Source organism: Hyla sarda, chromosome 5 (genome assembly GCF_029499605.1).
Source record: "Hyla sarda isolate aHylSar1 chromosome 5, aHylSar1.hap1, whole genome shotgun sequence".
Lineage (NCBI taxonomy): Eukaryota > Metazoa > Chordata > Amphibia > Anura > Hylidae > Hyla > Hyla sarda.
In genome coordinates this window covers 338288660-338309191 of record NC_079193.1, presented here as the reverse complement: position 1 = coordinate 338309191, position 20532 = coordinate 338288660, and the positions used below count along the sequence as shown (strand labels likewise).

At 41.6% G+C, this 20532-nt stretch overlaps 1 long non-coding RNA gene across 2 annotated transcripts in view; it reads left to right on the top strand.

Annotated features, from left to right (window-relative positions):
- Positions 1-17163: 17163 nt before the first annotated feature.
- LOC130272747 (uncharacterized) overlaps positions 17164-20532 on the top strand; it is a 34257-nt gene continuing 30888 nt past the window's right edge. The window contains exon 1 of one of the 2 annotated variants that reach the window (XR_008843716.1): positions 17164-17197. This is a non-coding gene — a long non-coding RNA (uncharacterized LOC130272747). The other variant, XR_008843715.1, reaches the window with a different exon arrangement.

Genomic DNA, 20532 nt, shown 5'->3' with positions numbered 1-20532 from the left:
AGTCACATCAGGGAAAGAGTTCCGTTTTGTGCTTTGCAGGTTGGAAAGAGTAGATGTTGCTAAGACAGGAGGCAATAGAAATAATATATTGCTGCAGAGAGAAGTGAGTTGGATCCTGAGAGCCAATGCTTTGGGACCCTTACGATTTTACGATCGGAATGAATTGAGCTGATTTTTATGAGTGTTTTAGTCTATATAACTTTGTTGTGTGTTGCCATAGTCACTGGACATAACTTCTAAATAACTAGTACGCAACGTACCGACGTGTACCAAGGCCTGATGAAGTGCTAGTAGGCACCAAACCGCGTTAGCCTTTCAGGTCTTTTATCCTTTGTATCCTGTTCCTCTGAGTATTTTCAAATAAACCAACTAAGAAGTCTTCAACGGCAAGTGCAACATTTTTCTTTCTTATCTGCGATTCAACTTGCCTATTTTATGTTCAGGGACAAAGCATATCAGGATTTGTTATCCTCATCCATAGCTATTGGAATCTCACATCCACCCTAATAGCTAATGCACATGGCAGCAAAAAATGTCGAGCAGAAGGAAGGAGGATCACCATCATTTATGAAGAAGATATAGAAGCCATGGCTGCTATCACTGTTATTGACTACTGTGACACTCACCGGAGGAAGCAGGAGGTGGATCCGCTGGGCCCGCGAGGAAGGTGTAGAGAGCCGTACCAGAGAGTGGAATCTAAGATGCTGCTGGTCTTCACCAGAGCCCACCGCAAAGCAGGATGGATTTGCTGCGGCAGGCGACGTCCAGGTCGTTACCTCCGGCACGACTCGTCCACGCGGGTAGCCGAGGTGAAGCTTGGCACGGAGAGGTGGAGCTGGAATGCTGGTAGCAGAGAGGCGACCAGGCTGGAGAGTAACTCGTAGTCAGGACTAGCAGAAGGTCAGGGGCAGGCGGCTCAGATTCGTATTTGAGAAACGTAGGCTAGGATTAGATACACAGACTGGAGTAGTAACACAGGAAATACTTTCTCTAGGGCAATACGCTCAAAGATCCGGCAGGGAACCAAGAAAGTGACTTCCTTAAATAGAGGTGGGAAAAAACAGGGACAAATGGAAAAAGGGCACTGTCCCTTTAAATCTCACAGGGTGGCGCGCGCGCCCTAAGGGGGAGACGCGCGCGCAGCAACACCACAGGAAGGCGCACAGGAGGTGCGCCGTGACATCTCCAGGGACGCGGATCCCGTGCGAGCAGGAAGAGGAAGCTGCACGCCGGAGAAGCCCCGGGGAGAGACGCCAGAGGACCGAGGTGAGTAGCGGGGAGGGGACCGTGGCGTCACCGGCATGCGGGAACGGGGAAGAAGCCACAGGCGGCCCCGAGCGGGACAGTGGGACGCGGCGTGGGCCGTAACAACTACTGAAGCAAAAGGCACGCAAAGTCCTCCTTAATCCCTAGTAACTAAAGTTACAGAAAAATTAGATCCCATACTTAAAAAGGTCTGACCACTTAGTCCAGGATATGACCTTATATTAGACTTCCCAGTGCTTTTGTCTTCCTAAATCCTATTTTTTCCCAAAGTCCAAAAACATGCCAACATGTCAGTAGGTTTCATACAAAATTGTCCTTTTGGTTTGTAAGTATAACATTGAGGAACCAAAGAAACAACTTGAAGCTATACGACTATGGAAGCAAACTTTGTACCACGGCCCCTTAACCGCTTAAGGACTCAGGGTTTTTCCGTTTTTGCACTTTCGTTTTTTCCTCCTTACCTTTAAAAAATCATAGGGGGTGTTTTTATCCCATAATGTATTTTTATCCCATAACTTTAGCGCAACACTTTGGCGCAGTGTCTTTTTGCACCAAAGTTTGGCGCATCTTCTCCACTGTCATTTTTACAACTTTCTCAAAATAACACGGTCCTGTGTGTGATTTTAACTTTAGTCAGTGATTCATCATTTGCGTCAATCGATCTCTGGCACAATTTTGCGCCTTTAGTTGTTTTTTTTTTTGGTGCAATTCACCGCCAAGAAATTTTGCACATGGAAAACACACTTAGCAATGTCAGAAAATGTAAAGGTGTCAAAATACATGAAAACATTTTTTGTGAAAGCAGCGACGCCTCCGGGGCTGCTCAATACTATCCTGCGACATAGTTGTCTCTGAGGGACCTTCACCCTCCGTTGAGCCGGCATTGGACATGGCCGCACAGGCTCAGGAAAGGTAAAGCACTAAAGCAGTGGTCTCCAACCTGCGGACCTCCAGATGTTGCTAAACTACAACTCCCAGCATGCCCGGACAGCCAACGGCTGTCCGGGCATACTGGGAATTGTAGTTTTGCAACATCTGGAGGTCCGCAGATTGAAGACCACTGCACTAAAGTAACCAAAACAAAAAACTACTCAAGTTTAAAATAAAATTCATTTCACATGGTGACTATAAACCCCACAAAAGAAAATACCTCACGTCGCTTGCTGATATACTGCAGGAGGGACTCCGAAATGGCTGCTCTACAGGGTAAAATACGCGTCCTCTGTGGTGGTAACTTCTGTGTAAAAGGCGCTGTGAACAGCTGATTTCAACATTTGCGCCAAAATTACTAACAGCTTGCACCAAATGATAAATTTGGTGCATGTCCACAAAAACCAAAGTGAAAAAAAGGGTAAAAAGAAACTTTCAACATGCAAAAATGATAATTCTTTCAATTTTGCGCCACCAATTCTAATTTGTAATGACATCAGTCATTTTACCCAAAAATCTACGGCGAAATGGAAAAAAAAAATCATTGTGCGACAAAATTGAAGAAAAAACGCCATCTTTAAATTTAAGGGGCTTCTGTTTCTACACAGTAAATTTTTCGGGAAAAATTACACCTTATCATTATTCTGTAGATCCATACGATTAAAATGATCCCCTACTTAGATAGGTTTGATTTTGTCGCACTTCTGAAAAAAATCGTAACTACATGCAGGAAAATTTATACGTTTAAAATTGTCATCTTCTGACCCCTATAACTTTTTTATCTTTACGCATATGGGGCAGCATGAGAGCAAATTTTTTGCGCCGTGATCTGAAGTTTTTAGCGGTACCATTTTTGTATTTATCAGACTTATTGATCGCTTTTTATTCATTTTTTCGCGATATAAAAGGTGACCAAAAATACGCTATTTTGGACTTTGGAAAAACACTGCACAGACTGATATTTTACATTGATCAATGGTTTCTCTTAGGAAACCATTGATCGATGATTCTGCCACTTGACTGCTCATGCCTGGATCTCAGGCACTGAGCAGTCATACGGCGATGGGACACCAGGAGGCAGGTAAGGGGACCCTAATCGTGTCCTACAGCTGTTCAGGACACCGCGATTTCACCGTGGCGGTCCCGAACAGCCCCCTGAGCTAAGCGGCATTAGTTTAGTTTCACTTTAGACGTGGCATTCAAAGTTGAACGCCGCGTCTAAAGTGAAACTAAACTAAAGGGTTAATAGCTCGTGACAGAGGCTCGTGACATCACAACCACTCCCCCTCAATGCAAACCTATGGGAGGGGGCGTGACAGCCTTTGGATAGGGGATAAGATGTCTAGGGGCGGAGTACCCCTATAAACTCTGAGCTGATTTCCGTTTTATATCTGCAATGCTGCTGTTTCAATCGGATTATTATGCGGATGCCACACTTCTCAGAGAACATTGAATAAATAAAGATTTTTCAGTTTTTCTGCTATCGAAAAATGAAGGCGGTATTAATAATGTGGAGATCTGCTGGTGAAATAAGCCTGTGAATGGGGCACGGTGACAAGGGGTTAGATAAGGACACACAATGAGGCAGCTGGGAGCTCTGGAGACTGATACAGACAGGGAGAGACTGGTTCGCCTGTTGGATGTTGTATCACTTGACTCAGCAATGGAGAATGCAATGAGGATTTTTGGAAAAGTGTAAAAGTCATAGACGGTAAAAAAAAGAATGTAATCTCTCTATTACGGCCATTACGTATGTACTAGAGCAGTGGTCTCCAACCTGCGGACCTCCAGATGTTGTAAAACTACAACTCCCAGCATGGTGGGAGTTGTAGTTTCTCAACATCTGGAGGTCCGCAGGTTGAAGACCACTGTACTAGGACAATGTTTCCCAACCAGTGGACCTCCAGGTGTTGCAAAACTAAACTCCCAGCATAACTTTTTTAATGGCCTACCCTTAAAATTGTTTAATTTTTTTAAGGGAGTCCCAAACTTATACATAAGTATTAGAGATGAGCGAGTTTACAGTAAATTCGATTCGTCACGAACTTCTCGGCTCGGCAGTTGATGCCTTATCCTGCATAAATTAGTTCAGCTGTCAGGTGCTCCGGTGGGCTGGAAAAGTTGGATACAGTCCTAGGAGACTCTTTCTTAGGACTGCATCCACCTTTTCCAGCCCACCGGAGCACCTCAAAGCTGAACTAATTTATGCAGGATAAGTCATCAACTGCCGAGCCGAGAAGTTTGTGACGAATCGAATTTACTGTAAATTCGCTCATCTCTAATAAGTATAGTAACAACAAAAAGTAATGAAGCCTTCCCTAGAGTTATCACCTGTTTTTGTTTGTGCAGTGGAATTAGATATCAGCTAATTACCTGAACATTTACTAAAGGTAATACAGAAAATTACATTATATAGAATTCCCTAATATGACTGTGTATTTTTACGGTGTTTAAATTGTAATGTTTATGGTCTTTTCACAGAATAAAATAATGTTTATGTGGTGTTCCGGTACAGGACCTGGTCCTGTCCCTTGTCTAAAGTTCCCTCAGCTAGAGTCCCTCCATGTCCATAGGGCTCTCCTGTAGGGCTCACCCCTAGTCGCCTCATATAAATGTGTTAATTAATGTATATATATATATATATATATATATATATATATATATAAAATTTAATGTATTGGAAATATATGTATAGGACCTTGATACACAGTTGCAATGCATGATATGCTTAAGGACCTTTGGAGGTCATGTGATGTACCCAGAGTTCTCTGGGTTCGTAACTGACAGGTTTGTTGCCCAATGAGCTTGGTCCAGCCCCTTATTATATAGGGGGCTGCAGCCACTAAATTCGCTCTCTTCTCTCTTCCTGCCGGACTACAAAGCTAAGCACATCTCATCAGCATCAATTCAGTTCATCTAGGCCCAAAGCCTAAGAACCTGCAGCCACAAAACGTGAGTTACTCAAAGCTCAAACTACTGAATCCTGTGTGACTACTATCAGCTCAAATATTCTAAAATAGCAGCACAGTGGCTAGCATCAAAAGCTCATTGCTTCCAAGTCCCAGCAAACCTGTGAGGAACCTGTATACCGGTTCACTCTTGAAAATACTGTTATGTTCAATACTGTTGCATAAAATCTGCAAGTAAAGTTTCTTCAGTTTACTTCATAAAATCTGCTGTGGACATTCCGTTATTTCTCCCTGCCGTTTGTGGGACGGTTAGCGGTAGGAACATTGCTATTGAGGAAACCGCACCCTGGTGTCACAACATTCAAGGGTTAATACCATCAGACCCTAAACTATTACTGCAACACCCTAGACACCATTACTCTCTCCCTGCACCACACTTATGTATATATATATATATATATATATATATATATATATAACTCACTAGGTCATGTAGATTCCTTATGATGTTTTTTTATGTGTCTATCTTCTGTATTTGGTTTGCAAATCCATTTGTTCTGCTGCTCACTCATTCTGACATCCACAGCTCAGGAAGGGGTGTGTCCGAGACAAGCACTGAGCCCACCCTCACTCACCATGCATTCTCTTCCTTCCTGAGTTTGCTGTGCTGTGAAGGGTCTCTTCATCCAAACGCTGCAGGCTGCTCTGTGACCCTCCTTTCTGTTTTCAGACAGACGTTTGAGAGACAGGACAGGAGTGGGCACAGAGAAGTGCTAGTCCCGCCCTCATTTCCTGGTCTTTGTCCCAGCCTGTACTTCAGCTGGGACAAAGATGATGCTGCAGCTAGGCAGGATTATGTTCAGAATGGTATGGGGACCCCTAGTGGTCTTTCTTATGAAGCTTGGCTTGGAAAAAAAAGGATATACAGGGGGTCATCCCTGTTTACAGAGTCAAGGGTTATGTCTCTACAGACAGGACCCTATCCTTGACCTCCATACAGATATGGGCCTCTTTGAATATGGAGGTTGACCCCTTATCTCTAGGCAGGATAAACAGTGAAGCTTCACAAAAGCAAATACAGAAATGCTTTGATTATTCCGACTTTCAAGTAAAGAACCAGATTGGGCTCTTTTAAAGGGTACTCAGGTGGAAAATATATTTTTTTAAATCAACTGGTTCCAGAAAGTTAAACAGATTTGTAAATTACTTCTATTTAAAAATCTTAATCCTTCCAGTACTTATCAGCTGCTGTATGCTCCACAGGAAGTTCTTTTCTTTTTGAATTTCTTTTCTGTTTGACAGTGCTCCCTGCTGACACCTCTGTCCATGTCAACAACTGTCCAGAGCAGGAGAGGTTTGCTATGGGGATTTGCTCCTACTCTGGACAGTTCCAGACACGGACAGAGGTGTCAGCAGAGAGCACTGTGGTCAGACTGGAAAGAAATTCAAAAAGAAAAGAACGTCCTGTGGGGATGTGGAATCGCCCGACGCCCCGGACATGTAGTTCTGGATATCGGGCAGGTACATTTTTCATGCATTTAGCCCTGTATCGGGCAAGCAGGGCCGGACCGACTTCCCCCTTTATTTTTATAATGCCGGTGCTCAGGGTGTATGAAGCTGGCTCCTGACTCGAGCCCACTCCATAACCGGAGGCCACCAGCTGCATCCGGCTATTAACCCTTTAGATCGCCGCTGACAAAGTTAACAGCGTCGTCTAAAGGGATCTTATAACCATCCCTGGTGGTCTAGTGGGGTGGATCGTGGACCTCTTCATTCATTGCTGCCCTGTAGATCTGCATTTGATTGAACCTGCCTTGAGCAATTCAATAGAACTGCATTGATCTGTATGAGGAATCTAATGATTCCTCCTAATAAAGTGTATTTAAAAAATAAAAAGTTTAATAAAAAATGTAAAAAAATACCCATTAACCCCTTTCACATTCAAAGTTCATATCACCCCCTTTTCCCATATAAAAATATGTTAGCATAATAAAAATTTACATATTTTGTATTGGTGCGTGCGTAATTGTCCGAACTATTAAAAAGTAACATTATGGGCCTCATTTACTAAGCTGAAACCGACCAGTTTTTGTCTGGTTATTTTGGCGCAGAGTGTCTGAGACATGTCTGCGCCAGTTTGCGACAGTGTGCACCTGAAAAATCCAACAAACCCGACATTGCACTGTGAAAAGCCGAAAAGGGGGCATGGTCTGCCGCAAAGGGGGTGTGGTCAGTCCGAAAAGGGGCATGGTTTCACAACCCAACCGATTTACTATTGAATTCATAGAGAATACTGTGGATAAATGGCTGGAAATTTCGACCTAGAAAAAGCTGGTCAGAAAATGTTCCCCACTTTTCCCAATAGTAAATAGAGAGGAATCCTGCAAGTCTGAAACAACTTTTCCCACTAGTAAAAACCCGACACTCTTAGTAAATGAGGCCCGATATATCCCATATGGTCAATGGCATTAACGTAAAAAAAATACCAAATCACAGAATTGCGTTTTTTGTGTTTAGAACATCATATCCCATAAAAAAAAATAAAAAACTTCAAAAAGTTTGATCAATACCAAAATGTTACCGATACAAACAGCAGATTATGGTCCAAAAATTAAGCCATCATACAGCCCAGTATAAAATAAAAATGTTATAGGGGTCAGGAATTTTTTTTTTTTATTAAAAAGTTTAACAAACTTTTTTTCCTTTTTTTAAAAAAATATTTTTTAGGTAGTTCTACTACTCCCAGCATGGGACACACTGTTCCATGATGGGAGTAGTAGTTCCTGTACTAATAGACAGATCGCCCCGGGTGTCACTCCTGTCCTATCTATTGCAGAGATGCGGAAACTAAACAAAATAACTAAAGAAATTTGATATTGGTGTACTCTGGCTGACCTAAAGTATCAAGATAAATGTTTGACCACAAGGTGAATGGCAAAAAATGAAAAAAGAGACCCCCCCCAAAAACAAAAAAAAATTGCATTTGGTTTTTTTCAATTTAACCTCACAAAAATGTTTTTTTGTTTCGGAGCATAAGTTATGGAAAAATAAAAGGTGTCATTACAAAGTACAATTGGTCCCGCAAAAAACAAGTCTCGTAGGTCTGTAATTGGAAAAATAAGAGTTATGGCTATTATAGGACAAGGAGGGAAAAAACCGAAAGTGCAGAAACTAAGAAAAACTTTACTTACCTACTGTTTTAGTTAAAATGATTTCCACATCCCTGATACAGCAGCTAATAAGTACTAGAAAGATGAAGTTACAAATCTGTTTAACTTTCTGGAGCCAGTTGATTTAAAAAAAAATCCACCAGGGTACCCCTTTAGGCTAAGTTTCCACTTTTTTTTTTTTCAAAATTTGTTGGGTACCAAAAAAAATAAAAATAAAAAAGGATGCAATAGTGATGGGGAAAAAAAATGTATTTAACGAAATGTATATTTTTATAAAAAAAATTTCATACATTTTTAAACACGGATCAATATATGTGGATGGGCAGGGCACTAAAAATGTAGCCGACAATAATAAAAATGTAGTGTGTGTTTTTCACTTTTTTTTAAAAATATTTTTTAGGTAGTACTACTACACACTGTTCCATGATGGGAGTAGTAGTTTCTGAACTAATAGACAGATTGCCCTGGGTGTCACTCCTGACACCCGATGCGATGGTCCTATCTATTGCAGACTGCTCTGTACTCCGGGCCGGCCAGTGATGTGAATAGAAATTCACACCACTCATTCATATTTTCCGCCCAGAGTGGGGATTGGTCAGATGGTGGCAGCTAATCACCGCTCTCAGAGGGAAATATGAATGGTGAGTGGCCGGCCGGAGTACAAAGCAGAGATGTGAGTGCAGGAGAAAGCTGCTCCGCATCTCAGGGATAATGGATGATCACATCAGGTGTCAGGAGTGAGACTTGCTGTGATCTGTCCTTAACTGCAGGTACTACTGCTCCCAACAAGGAGCACACTCTGCTCCATGCTGGGAGCTGTAGTACCTGCATTAATAGACAGATTGCAGCAAATGTCACTTCTGACACCCGCTGTGATCCTCCTATATAATGTATAGATGCGGCCGCCTGCTCTTCTATGGTCCCCAATCACAGCTCTCTGCAGGAAATATGATGCAGGGGACCATAGAAGAGCGGCCGGCCGCATCTATACATTATACAGAAGGATCGCAACAGACCCGAGTGATCTGTCAATTAGTACAGGTACTACTACTCCCATCATGGAACAATGTGTTCCATGCTGGGAGTAGTAGTACTAACAAAAAAAATATGAAAAAAAGAAAAGTGAAAAACACACACATTACATTATTGTTTTTGTTGGCTATATTTTTAGTGCCCTGCCCGCACACATAAATTGATCCCTGTTTAAAAATGTATTAAAATTTCGTTATAATAAAGATACATTTTGTTAAATCCAATTTTTTTCCATCACTACTGTATCTTTTGTAATATATATATATATATATATATATATATATATTTTTTTTTTTTTTTTTATGGTACCCAATGAAATTTTATTGAAAAAGGTATCTGCATCACTTTTTTGGATCGCTAAAGTCCAAAGGAGAATAAAAACCGCCAGCAAAAATGCCAAAGTTAAAACCCACATGTCGTTTTTCTTGGCGTTTTTTTACTCCCATAGACTTCTATGGCTTTGCAAAACCGCCAAAGAGTTGAAAAATGCCAAAAAAAAGAGTGGAAAAACATAGTAACATAGTTCATAAGGTTGAAAAAAGTCCATCAAGTTCAACCTATAACCCTTATGAGTCCCTACTGAGTTGATCCAGAGGAAGGAAAAACCCCTCATACTAAAGGTAAAAATTCCTTCCCGACTCCAAATATGGCATCAGAATAGATCCCTGGATGAACCTTCTGTCCCTATAAATCTAGAATCCGTAACCTTTAAACTTATTATTCTCCAAAAATGCATCCAGGCCCCTTTTAAATTCTTTTACAGAGTTAACCATGACCACCTCCTCTGGCAGAGAATTCCACAATCTCACTGCTCTTACAGTAAAGAACCCCCATCTGTGCTGGTGTAGAAACCTTCTTTCCTCTAGACGTAGAGGATGCCCCCTTGTTATAGATACAGTCCTGGGGATAAATAGATCATGGGAGAGATCTCTGTACTGTCCCCTGATATATTTATACATAGTTATTAGGTCTCCCCTAAGCCTTCTTTTTTCTAAACTAAATAATCCCAATTCTGATGATCTTTCTGGGTACTGTAGTCCTCCCATTCCCCGTATTACTCTGATTGCCCGTCTTTGAACCCTCTCCAGCTCCACTATATCTTTCTTGTACACTGGTGCCCAGTACTGTACACAATATTCCATGTGTGGTCTGACTAGTGATTTGTACAGCGGTAGAATTATTTCCTTGTCGTGGGCATCTATGCCCCTATTAATGCACCCCATGATTTTATTTGCCTCGGCAGCAGCTGCCCGATACTGGTCACTACAGCTGAATTTACTATTAACTAAGACTCCCAAGTCCATTTCTAAGTCAGTCGTCCAAAGTGTTCTCCCATTTAATACGTAATCCCAGCCCAGATTTTTCTTCCCCATGTGCATTACCTTACATTTATCAGTGTTGAACCTCATCTGCCACTTCTCAGCCCAAACCTCCAACCTATCCAGATCCATTTGTAACAGTGCCCTGTCCTCTATTGTGTTATCTACTATATACAGTGCACTGTCCTCTATAGTGTTTACCACTTTACAGAGTTTAGTATCATGTGCAAAGATTGCTGCTTTACTATTCAACCCCTCTACAAGGTCATTAATGAATATATTAAATAGAACAGGACCCAAGACGGACCCCTGTGGTACCCCACTAGTAACAGTCACCCAATCAGAATAAGTACCATTAATAACCACCCTCTGTTTCCTATCACTGAGACAGTTACTTACCCACTTACACACATTCTCCCCCAGCCCAATCCTTCTCATTTTATGTACCAACTGTCACGCCGAGCGATCCGGGTCCCGCTGCCTCCCCGGAGCGCTCACGACGTGCTTCTGCTTGCAGCGCTTCGGTCGGCACCGGAGGGGACACGATCCGAGGCACGGGTCGTGCCCGCCCTCGGATCGCGCCCCATGTCACTCACCTCACGCCTCCGTCTGCTTCCTCCCGGTGCGCGCGGCCCCGCTCCCTAGGACGCGCGCGCGCCGGCTTGCTAAAATTTAAAGGGCCAGTGCACCACTAATTGGTGCCTGGCCCAATCGCTCCCAATCACTCCCATTCCTATAAAAACCCACTTCCCCTTCCTCTCCTTGCCGGATATTGTTGCCTTGTGCCAGTGAAAGCGTTATAGTGTGTTTCCAAGCCTGTGTACCCAGACCTTCTGCTGTTGCCCCTGACTACGAACCTCGCTGCCTGCCCTGACCTTCTGCTACGTCTGACCTCGCCTCTGTCTTGTCCTTGTGTACCGCGCCAGTCTCGGCTGCCAGAGAGGCCGAGTCGCTACTGGGGAACACGACCTGGTAGTTACCGCCGCAGCAAGTCCCTCCCACTTTGCGGCGGGCTCTGGTGAACACCAGTAACTGCTTAGAACTGATTCCCCAGTACGACCCGCATCATCGCCTCTCTGGCACAGAGGATCCACCACCAGTGTCCTCATCAGCCATTAATCCGGACCCTGACACCAACCTTTTATGTGGCACCGTATCAAATGCTTTGGAAAAATCCAGATATACGACATCCACAGATTGCCCCTGGTCCAGTCTGGAGCTCACCTCCTCATAGAAGCTGATCAGGTTAGTTTGACAGGACCGATCCCTCATAAAGCCATGCTGATATGGGGTCATACATTTATTTTTATCAAGATACTCCAAAATAGCATCTCTTAGAAAACCCTCAAACAATTTACATACAACGGAGGTTAAACTAACAGGCCTATAATTCCCTGGGTCACCTTTTGACCCCTTTTTAAATATTGGCACCACATTTGCCATGCGCCAGTCCTGGGGAACAAAAAAAAAAAACGCCAAACTGAAAAACGCAAAGTGGAAAAAGAATTTTGCAATTTCTCATTGATTTACAGCTAACATCTGGCCGCAGCGTTCCCCCCCCAAAAAAAATAAAATAAAACAAGTGGAGACTTAGCCTTCAGCTTCACTTATGGTCCAGAGGTTAATCCATTCTTTTTGTTCCCAGAACATAGAGCACATTGTTTGGGAAACATTTACATAGAGGTTATATAGGTGTGAAGGAAGAATCCACAAGTCTGACTTGTTATTGACTTTGAGCAGGGCCTAATCCTTCACTGTTTTCAGTGTGTCGTGGAAACAGTGATACTGGATTCTGCACTATTTTTCTTTTAATGGATAACTCAGATGCATGGTAAAGGTGCTGAGAAAAAGGGGAGATTTAGAGTGGGGTAACCACAGGGATGATGAGCATTATGCTCCAGGCAAGCAGGGAGTAGTAGTACTTTAACTATTTTGAAACCGGGCGGTATAGCTAACCTAATGTTCCCTGTTAACCCAACTATAATTTATCAAAGGAGTTGTACCCATATTGCAAAGTGCAAGAATGAGGCCCCTGGACACTAAGAATCTGTGATGTCCCAGTACAGGATATAGTCCTGTACAGTACTTAGGTCCTGTCAGGTTGAGTCCCTCTGTGTCCTAGGGGCCATCCTGCAGTGTTTCCCCCTATAGTAATGTATAGTGTTATGTGTGTTATGTATAAAGGACCTTTGAGTCTTCACATGATAATGTGTTCACATGATATGTTTGTTACCCAGAGAGCACCAGCTAACCAGGTGACCTGCAGCTTGACCTATGGGCTTCTGGTTCAGCCCCCCTTTATAAGAGGGGCAGCCATTATAATCTCTCTCTTGATTCTGGGGAACAGTAAAGACCAGATGTCTCAGAGCTAGTGTCCAGCACATCTGGAGGCCTCAAGCCACCTAGAGCCACATGCCAGTAAGTCAAGTCTATATCTGCTGTCACTATCTACAACCCAGTCCAGTCTAAAGTCAAGTCGATTTTAGTCTGCGTGGCTGAACTGAAGTCTATCAAAGTTATATAATGACAACATAAAGAAACATAGCCTGCACTCACCATACAATACGGGTCTCGCGGCCTCAGACTCCGGACCTCTTCAGTGACGTGGGATCCACAGCAACAGCTGACAGCGCTCAAAAAAAACAGGCAACTGCCGGCTGTTTCGCGTTACAATCAACGCTTATTCCGGCCAGAAGAAACGTTGATTGTAACGCGAAACCGCCGGCAGTTGCCTGTTTTTTCTGAGCGCTGTCAGCTGTTGCTGTGGATCCCACGTCACTGAAGAGGTCCGGAGTCTGAGGCTGCGAGACCCGTATTGTACGGTGAGTGCAGGCTATGTTTCTTTATGTTGTCATTATGTATACTGATGCCTGACTCTCTGTCCTAGCACCACCGTTGGGTCAGAACAGAGACTCCTCCAGCTGTTCCGTAGTTCCGTTTATTGTAAGAAGATACATTGTGCTAGTGCCGCTGTCTGCTTTTGTTCTATGAAGTCTATCAAAGTTACTACAAGTCCCCGCAAGCTGCGAGGTCCTTCTGTGTTACTGGCCACCTCTCTGGGATCCTGGCCTTGCTGTAAAGACTATTTCCATGTGTCTACCTCAGTAAAGCTACCGTTAACCCTTACCTGGTCTTGGACTATTATTGCCCTGCCTAACATTGGGATAGCGGTACTACCGTTCGGGTGGTTCTCGGGAAAACCACGCCCTAGCGTCACAAACATTTAGGAGTTAATAACACCTTGTCCCTGGGCTACAACATCTGCCCCATACACCACACCATCGCACCCCAAGACACCCCGTGGCAGTTCGCCACAAATCCATGAAACAACTTTATCACTTTTTGTGCAAATGCAATACAATACAGTTACCAGGCCCTAACACTGGCCATAGATCACTAAGGAGATTAGTATATTACAGGGGAGCCCTTGTTCAGCCTTGTTCCTCCTCTGACAAAAATAAAGAACTCCTTCTTGGAGATGAAGACTTGGAGCATTTCATTCCCACTTCGTGGACACCTAGAAATGCGTAATAACAGTAGCTGGGGTTGACCTTGAGGTGGGCCAACATCTTATTAAGTTTTAAACTAGAAAAGTATGCAAAAGTGGGCCAAATCTATGACTGCTCATTGAAGTCTATGGGGTAATTCATCATTATGTGTGTACCGTAAATCAAGTTCTTTTTACCCCATCTGCCTGTGCGTATGTCATATGTACTTTCTCCACATTTATCAAAGAGGTGCAGGTTCTTCAATAGTAGCAAAGTTGCTTACATGCAGACACGTTTCTAAATGTGGTCCAGGCTGGAGTGAAGGTATGCAAAAATGTGAGTTTTTCTTGCACAAACATTTTGCAACAATTTATTGACAACTACAAAAAGCTAACCAGGCCCCACTACATTCAAGCTGTTATTTTTTAATATGAGTAAAAAAAAAAAAAAAGAAGTGGTGCCAAAAATTTGCAACAATTTACCACCCAAAATACAGCTAAACCAACAATAAATTGTTTTTATCTTGTAGGGTAAAGTCAGGATTGATGTGCCAGATTTATTAGGATGTATGATATAGATAGATATGAGATAGATAGATAGATAGATATGAGATAGATAGATATGAGATAGATGATAGATAGATAGATAGATATGAGATAGATAGATATGAGATAGATGATAGATAGATAGATAGATAGATACGAGATAGATAGATAGATAGATAGATAGATAGATAGATATGAGATAGATAGATAGATAGATAGATATGAGATAGATGATAGATAGGTAGATAGATAGATAAGAGATAGATAGATATGAGATAGATAGATAGATAGATAGATAGATATGATATAGATAGATATGAGATAGATAGATAGATATGAGATAGATAGATATGAGATAGATGATAGATAGATAGATAGATAGATACGAGATAGATAGATAGATAGATATGAGATAGATAGATAGATAGATATGAGATAGATAGATATGAGATAGATGATAGATAGATAAGAGATAGATAGATATGAGATAGATAGATAGATAGATATGATATAGATAGATATGAGATAGATAGATAGATATGAGATAGATAGATATGAGATAGATGATAGATAGATAGATAGATATGAGATAGATAGATAGATAGATATGAGATAGATAGATATGAGATAGATGATAGATAGATAGATAGATAAGAGATAGATAGATATGAGATAGATAGATAGATAGATAGATATGAGATAGATAGATATGAGATAGATGATAGATAGATAGATAGATAGATAGATAGATAGATAAGAGATAGATATGAGATAGATAGATAGATATGAGATAGATAGATATGAGATAGATAGATATGAGATAGATATGAGATAGATATGAGATAGATAGATAGATAGATAGCAAAAAGAAATCTTGTCCACAGCACCAATTCCAAAAAAGTGAAAATTTTATTCCATAACAGGTGTCAATACAGCAGCGACGTTTCAGTCAGCTCAACCTGACCTTTCTCAAGCAGACTGCTTGAGAAAGGTCAGGTTGAGCTGACTGAAACGTCGCTGCTGTATTGACACCTGTTATGGAATAAAATTTTCACTTTTTTGGAATTGGCGCTGTGGACAAGATTTCTTTTTGCTGTTTAAATAATTTGGTCCCCTAACCAAGGATCCAGGATCTGCGAGCACCCCCACACGGATATTTTTTAATTGGATGTGCTGTTCTTCTATCTTCTTCTAGATAGATAGATAGATATGAGATAGATAGATATGAGATAGATAGATATGAGATAGATAGATATGAGATAGATAGATATGAGATAGATAGATAGATGATAGATAGATAGATATGAGATAGATATAGATAGATAGATATGAGATAGATATAGATAGATATGAGATAGATAGATAGATAGATATGAGATAGATAGATAGATATGAGATAGATAGATAGATAGATATAAGATAGATAGATATGAGATAGATAGATAGATAGATAGATATGAGATAGATAGATAGATATAAAAAAGGAAAATCACTACAAAATTCTTGTGAAAAAAAAGTGGTGTTGTTTACTACATTATATGCCAGACATTAAGAAAACAGCAACGATTCAATCTCCTCTTGGGATCCTAGGGGGGGGGGGGGGGGGATGTAGCTGTGTTCGTAATGTGTGGCAAATATTATAATAAAGACATCACTTTTTTTCACAATGATTTTGGAGTGCTTTTCCTTTTATATATCAATCTATCTTATATCTATCTATCTCATATATATCTATCTCATATCTATCTCATATCTATCGATCTATCTATCTCATATCTATCTATTAATCTATCTCATATCTATCTATCTCATATCTATCTATCTCATATCAATCTATCTCATATCTATCTCATTTCTATCTATCTATCTAACTTATATCTATCTATCTCATATCTATCTATCTCATATCTATCTCATATCTATCTCATATCTATCTATCTATCTCATATCTATTTATCTATCTATTTCATATCTATTTATCTATCTATCTATCTCATATCTATCTATCTCATATCTATCTATTAATCTATATCATATCTATCTATCTATCTCATCTATCTATCTATCTCATATCAATCTATCTCATATCTATCTCATTTCTATCTATCTATCTTATATCTATCTATCTTATATCTATCTATCTCATATCTATCTATCTCATATCTATCTATCTATCTATCTCCTATCTATCTATCTATCTATCTATCTATCTATCTATCTCATATCTATCTATCTCATATCTATCTATCTATCTATCTCATATCTATCTATCTATCTATCTATCTCATATCTATCTATCCTTTCAAATCTTATTGGTCCATGGATCTAGACCTGGTGTGGTGTGCACCCTGTAGTATTATTTGAATTGCTTAACTGCTAATGATTTCTACTGCATAGATTGATCATTTTTAATATAATATAACTTGCCCCTGTCCTGTTCCTATGATGTCATAATGAAAGTTTGATGAGGTCACTAGACCACTGCACTTGTCAGATGAGGATCACTTGAAATGACTAAGCGAATGTCTTTTAGTCACGGTAAAGACGTCTCGTGCTGTTTATGTTCAGTGTTACTGTGAATTTACACACAACACGGTAGAGGTTAATAATGATGATGAAATGTGACCTTCAGGTAACAACAGGGATATGAGTTCAGTAGGTGACTATTTTCATTCAATTACAAGGAGGATTATCTAGATCAGTGTTTCCCAGCCAGTGTGTCTCCATTTTTGCAAAACTACAACTCCCAGCATGCTCGGACATGCTGGAAGTTGTAGTTTTGCAACAGCTGGAGGCACCTTGGTTCGGTAACACTCAAATAGAGACATGTAGTCATAGATTTTGATTAGTGGGGGTCCTTGTACTGAGACCCTCACGATCTCTTAAAAAAACAGGTGAAAATATGTCAAAAAAGATGTACAAATGCAACATGTAAACACAGTCTGAAGACTTCAATCTATATATATATATATATATATATATATATATATATATATATAAAACCAAAGAATAAGTTGGCCAGCACTATTTGATTCCAAACTATTATATAGACCTGGCTTACAGGTGCAGGCTGCTGGGCTAAATATACAGCAACAGGAGAATACAGCAGCACACTGCTAGCACAAAGACATGAGTATATAGATAAAACATGAGTATAAAGATAGAACATGAAAAGCTATACAGCTGTAGTGCAATAAATGAAAATATGAAACTATGAAATTATGAGGTACTTAGCTTGCGAATTTGGCTGCCAAATAGCTTGGACCGTCCCACCACGGTAAGGTGACCTTCTTCTGGGACGGACCCTACACTATGAATATGCCTCTGTGTGAACAGTACAGCAGGCATTGCAAGGTCTGAAACATCCAAGGCACCTTATATACACCTAATAAACCTAATAAACCTTTCATATTCTATCTATATACTCATGTTTTATCTATATACTCATGTCTTTGTGCTCGCAGTGTGCTGCTGTATTCTCCTGTTGCTGTATATTTAGCCCAGCAGCCTGCCCTGTAAGCCAGGTCTTTACAATAGTTTGGAATCAATAGTGCTGGCCAACTTATTCTTTGGTTGTATTACACATACGGGGGAGTGGCTACCTCCATGTTGGCTCCTGCACCCCACCCACTTCTATCATGTGTATATAAGGTACCTTGGATGTTTCAGACCTTGCAATGCCTGTTGAACTGTTCACACAGAGGCATATTCATAGTGTAGGGTCCGTCCCAGAATGAGGTCACCTTACCGTGGTGGGACGGTCCAAGCTATTTGGCCAGCAAATTCGCAAGCTAAGTACCTCATAATTTCATAGTTTCATATTTTCATTTATTGCACTACAGCTGTATAGCTTTTCATGTTCTATCTATATACTCATGTTTTATCTATATACTCATGTCTTTATGCTAGCAGTGTGCTGCTGTATTCTCCTGTTGCTGTATATATAGATATATATATATTTATATATATATATATATATATATATATATATATATATAAAACTCAATGGGGGACATTTATCAAACCATTTAGTTTTTTTTTTTTTTTTGCTTAAAATTGTCGCAAAAAAGTCGCACGTGCGACTACTCTCTTTTTTCTGTGACTTTTTGATTGTGCAGTGTGCTTACCAAAGTAAAAAGTGATTTTTGACTTGCAGTGGTCAGAGATTTATCTAGTGCAAAAGTTGCAAAAAAGTCGCATCGCATGAAAAAAACTACTGATTCTCTATCGGCTCCATTGGGGGACACAGACCTTGGGACACAGACCTTGGGTATATGCTGTTGTTGTTAGGAGACTTGACACTATGGAAACCAAAGAAGTCGCCTCCTCCCAGCAGGATATACCCGCCTACAGAGCCTGAGGTAATCAGTTTTAGCTTAGTGTCTGCAGGAGACAGACACTTGTCTGGGGTCTCCCAGACCTGGTCAAACATTTTTTATTTTCCAGATTAGGGACGTTTAGTTTCTTATTTCCTTTTCTTTTCCTGTTTTTAGGTGGGGACTAAGGAACATAGCGTTCACTGTTTTCCCCATTTGCGATTGAGGGGGCACAGGCATCGTGGATGTATTGTCAACCCCCTCTCGCCAACGGTCAGCGCCTGGGGTTGTACCTCATGGGTCCGGGTCTGTTACAGCCCGGCATTATGCAGGTAACTAAAAGCTGACTGAAGACTTCATTAGGTAAGTTCTTCAGTCTAAGGTGAGTATTTTCCCCCCTTTTTTTCTAGGTACAGGTATTCTCAACCTCTGGAGACCCCCTTTCTGAAGCCCACTCCTCTTTATTTTTTACTAAAGGAATCCATGTTTCCTTTCTTTGGGGAGGGCTTATTATTATTAATTATCTGCAGTGGTGTAGGATTGTTAGTTTACTTTCCTCCGGCTCTGCCTGTGTGCTATGTCGGGAACTTATCTGTGAGCGCAGTTTCCCGGTGCTGCTTTATACAATAGCAGAGCCCGGGCTGTCTGCAGCCGCGCTCTGCTGAAGGCCTCCCTTCTAATTTGCGCTCTGCGCACAAGGCAGCCTGCACTTAGGACCAATGGGAGGCATTCTAGCCTCTAAACCGACTCCCCGCTCCTCACTGGCCCCTGAACTCCTTCTCCTCAGCTGTAGACATTCTCCTTCAGCTGCTACTTTTATCTGGGGACACAGACGCGGGTGAGATTGCTTCATCTTGTCTTCTCTGCTATGTCCGAACCCAGAGCTGTCCCTCCCTCTAGACAGATACCTGGAGGGCTGTAATGCCAAAATGTCTGGTTTTGCTGAGCCCACGTGTTCCGCCTGCACCACTGCACCTCCTGAACCTCCTAGAGACTTCCCTCTCCCAGTCTATCTCCGACTTGGCTCAGGTCTCCCGTTCTGTGGTGACTGCCTTGGAGAGGTCCTCCTTACACTGACCCTCTAGAGGGACCCGCTCCCCCTCTCCCTCTACTAAACGCTCTCGCAAGCGTAATAGTGGCATTTACTCTGACTCCTCTCCAGAGTCTCCTAGCAGACATAGGCGCTCCCCTCACAGGTATCGCCCCTCTGCTCCAGCCTTCCGTATAGTCCCTCTTCCAAAGGACCCTCCCCTGGTCACCACTCTGGATCTCCAGACCCGCGTACCAGGTCAGTGTCTCCCTCATCCAGGGCTGCCTCCACTCGTTCCCACTCTCTTGGAGAACTTGTAGATGAGGCTTCTGATTCTGCCTCTGATTCAGAGGACCGAACAAATATGGCTGACATGGTGTACACATTGGTTTCGGCCATAAGGGACACCTTCCACCTAGAGGACCCAGGAACTTCGGACGTAGCTCCAGAAGTTTCCTTTCACCATGCCCGACCGGCACCCAAGGTTTTCAGCTCTCATGCTGAATTTGAAGCCTTGCTGGAGTACG